This window comes from Scylla paramamosain, chromosome 42, assembly GCF_035594125.1.
Source record: "Scylla paramamosain isolate STU-SP2022 chromosome 42, ASM3559412v1, whole genome shotgun sequence".
Lineage (NCBI taxonomy): Eukaryota > Metazoa > Arthropoda > Malacostraca > Decapoda > Portunidae > Scylla > Scylla paramamosain.
The window spans coordinates 11,515,388-11,519,731 of NC_087192.1; positions in this window are offsets into that span (position 1 = coordinate 11,515,388).

Sequence of the window (4,344 nt, forward strand, 5' to 3'; positions counted from 1 at the left end):
CGCCCGCTATCACAACATCCGATGTTTACACATCATCATCGTCATCAGTGAGCATCGACATGCGTGCTATCTGTAATATTTATATTTTCTATAATATCACACAAAATACATACGTAATTATTAGTATGTGTAACTAATGATACAGAGTGGCCTCGACGGAACCCACACTAGCGATCAGATAAAATTATAGTAGTTGTTAACGAGTTACTGTGAAACAATCGTGACGATGGCTGAATACGATGTGATGAGAAAGTGTCTCGAACTTGAACGTAGGCAAACTTCCAGCAAAAAGGAAAGGTAGATGTTGGTAGCCAATGCTGAAAGGCAAGGTGCAAGTATGGAGGCACAATTTCGGTGAACAATAGGAAAGTTCATCAGGTTCATAAGCCTTCCGAGGTTGTAGGCCAACGAGGACATGGAAAACATCACTGCGAAGGATTATAATAAGTAGCATGAAGTAGTCAGAGGGTTGAGGAGAGGGAGGAACAAGCCATGAATATTCCAAGGTAGAATTTTTAGCAAAGATTTGAGAGAAGAGTTCAGCTTTAGATGAGAGAGTTCATCTTTAGATGAGATGGCAGTGGTGCCATCAGATTGAAATAAAGAAGAGGAAGATGAAGAAGCCAAGTTATTAGAAATCCTTTTGGCTAGGTGCCAGAAGTCATAAGGGGAGTGTCACGATACAGCCGACTCAATAATGGGTTGTAGGTGGTGATGGTGGGATGGTTTCATTGTAATTATAAAATGGTTGTAGTCTGGTATACTGGGGTCGAGATATGTATATGAAACAGGTTTGGAAAGTGTTGTCGAACCTCTTCGTGAACGCGAGGCGAGGAGACAGCTAGGAGGAAGCGAGTGGGGAGGCAGAATGGGCATGGAGGCCTTTCTCCACATATGTAGTCCGCGGTCCTGATAACCCACAGAGGACCCTCTCTACTCTTGAAGCCTGAAGATATGACTCCCGGTCCAGGTGAACCCGAGAGATGTTCCTGAATACTAGAGGCAGCCCGTGTAGACACCAGCTTCTTCACTCCATTACTCCTGGGAGAGGAAGCGGAGTAAGCTGCCGGTCGCACGTATTCGTCCATTCTGTGAGTCATAGCGTGATGTGTCCAAATAGTACTGTGACTGCGGATGTACTGTGTACTGCTGTAAGGTGACTGTTGATTTTATTAAAACTGGAAAATGTACTCTGGTTTATTGTTACCAATCTCTAAAGAGAACTTGACAATAGTGATAGTGGTTGTTAACGAGTTACTGTGGAATAATCGTCACGATGGCTGAATACGATGTGATGAGAAAGTGTCTCGAACTTGGCCAAAGTTTGGGATACTAGGGTGATGAACTGAGTGACTTTGTGAAGAATATGGTCGACAAAGAGTGGAAGCTGAGAGTCCAGCATCGCGAGGAAGAGCGACAAAGACTGAAAGAAGAATGCCAATTACGCGAAACTGAAGAGCAGTTTCAGCTGTTAAGACTAGAAAAAGAGTTGGAAATAGAAAAAGAGTTGGAAATGAAAAAGGCGCGCCTGACTCATTCGCAGACCCAGAGAATTATCATAGTGCTCACCTAGTACAGTGTTCGGGGTCAGGTGCATTGCCAATCGCTAACCTACCTAAGTACGATGAAAAAGATGGATTGTGTGGACATGTGCTTAGAACGGTATGAACGGTAAGCTACCATCCACAAATGGGATAAAGAAGTGTGGGCAGTGAATCTAAATCCTCTTTTGATGGGTAAAGTGTTAGGGGCTTACTTGTGTCTAGACACTGAAGAAGCAGTAGAGTACGATGCTGTGAAAAAAGTTATATTGCATCGCTAGATGTTCATTGATGAAGGTTACCGGTTGAAATTTTGTGAGTGTTTGCCAGAAAAAGAAGAGACTGAAATAGTTTGCCGCAAAAATTTCCCGGTACTTCGATAGATGAGTCGATATGGTTAGTGGTAGCAAAACTTATGAGAACCTCAGAGACTTGATCATAAGAGAACATTTTGCGATAGTGGAATATAGACCTGAGGATGTTCCTAAAATAGAGGTGTGTTAAGAAATGCAAGTGTGCACAGAACAGTACTTCTCGGCTCATGGTGGGCCGAAGTGGAGGCCACCTTGCCCTCAGAGAATTCCATCTGATGAAGCGGAAAAGGTGAAATAGAAGACTGGTGCAAATGGTGGTCTGCTACAGCGACGGCTTTTCCAGTACAATGAGAAGCGATGTTTTCTCTGTGATTAAACTGGACATCTGGCGAAGGACTGACGTGATTACAGTAGTACACAACCAGTGTTAAGAACAAAGGTAGCGAAGAGCGTGCGGCTGCCTGTCTACAGCAAGAGCGAACGGTTACCTTGCCCGGAGGAGAGGTAGTTTCACTCATCGTAGGACTGGGTTCCCTAGGCGGTGAACTGGACCTCACAGTGGGCTTTGTGGGAGAATAGCAAGACGAAGTGCTCAGAGATACCGGCTGCACGAGCGTCGTAGTGAAACATTATTCCAACCACACCAGATGTCGGGGAACAATAGAAGGTGCATCCTGATCAGCCGAACCATTGTGTCTGCCCAGTCGTTAAGATCTTCATAACCACACCTTACTACACGGGGGAAGTTGAAGGTACTGCCCAGTCGTTAAGATCTTCATAACCACACCTTACTACACGGGGGAGGTTGAAGATACCTGCATGGAAGACGCCATCTGTGATTAAATTGTCAGCAACATCGAACCAAGCCCAAGGTAAGCCAGGACAAGTTACTCATGACCTCAGCAGTAACCCTTACCCAGACACCACTAGCGAGGAAGAGCACGCCGAAGAGGAAAAGAAAAGAACGAAGAGGATGGTTCCGATGATCCCTTCGCACGTTTGGACGTGACAGCACAAGATCTGGCCAGATCTGTAACCAATCGAGCTCAACAGAGGAAGCAAAGGCCCCTTCGACCACTTAAGGTACAAGATAATTTAGTTTGCACCATAGAGATCCCTGTATCAGCAGAGGAGCAATAAGCTAATGAAAGTATGAGAGGTTTAACACAGAATACCCAGAAGTGTAATTTTAAGGTCGTAAAAAGACAAGAGTTGTTTCACAAGGAATGGAAAGGAAGTTTATCATTTGTTAGTGCCTAGTTCTCGTACAAGTCACATTATGAAACTTGCACATGAATGTATGTTTGGTGGTCACTTGGGGATAGGAAAGACTTCAGAGAGAATAATTGCACGATTCTATTGGCCTCTGATGTGAAGAAATGGTGTAAAACTTATCATGTATGTCAAAAGAATGTCCCAAAGGGTAAAGTTCTTAAAATTTCTTTAGGCAAAACTCCGCTAATGAATGCTCCTTTCCAGAAATTAGCAATTGATCTTTGTTGGTTCCATAACCCGTCTCCTCACAAGGGAATCGCTATATACTGACTGGTTAACTACGCAACATGATGGCCCGAGGCAGTGCCCCTACCTGACATCACTGCCGATAGAGAGGCTAAGGCAATGTTGTCGGTGTTTTCAAGGGTAGGATTTCCTCAGGAAATACTTAGTGATCAAGGTTACCACTTTACTTCTAACCTGATGAGAGGTTTGCAGATAATCAGAGTTAGTCAGTCACTCACAATGCCTTCCCACCCAATGGCAAATGATCTTAACGAGACTTTAACGGGGTATTAAAACAAATGTTCAAGGTGTGTCAAGATCCTCCTTATGACTGGGATCGTTATTTGCCTGCTGTAATATTCGCGTACTGAGGAGTTCCTCAGGCGAGCACCGGGTTCGACCCATTTGACCTCTTATACGGCGGAGCTGTTAGAGGGCTGCTAGTGTTACTTAAGGAACTATGGTTAAACAGAGAAAAGGGAGTGGCTTTATAGCACTTATCAGTATGTAGTAGATCTCAGGAACAGGTTGAAAGACTGTTTACACGTGTCATGGGGGGACTGGGTGGAGTTAAAAGGTTAAGATTAAGGTTGATTGAAGTTGTTTCTTTCTCTTTTAATTGAAAGGTTTAATTAAATTTTGAAGGTATTTAAAGTTGGTACTGAATGACTTTTTGCTTTGATTTAGTTTATTGTTGAATTTGGTTTTGGTTTAGCTGTTGTTAATAGATAATGAAGTACTAGATTAGCTGCCACCAGTCATGGTTTCTGCAAAATAATTATGACCCTGCTTTATATGACAGCGTTTTAGCCGAAGGTCTATAAGGCACTGGAAAACTCCATGGCAACCAGATTAAGTTCTATTAAAGTTAACTTCTAAATAACAAATACAATTTTCAAATTATTTTTCTCTTATTATTCACAATGATATTCTAGAAATTTGTTTTTTTACCTTGGAGTTGTGGAAACTCTTATATTGGGAACAATGAT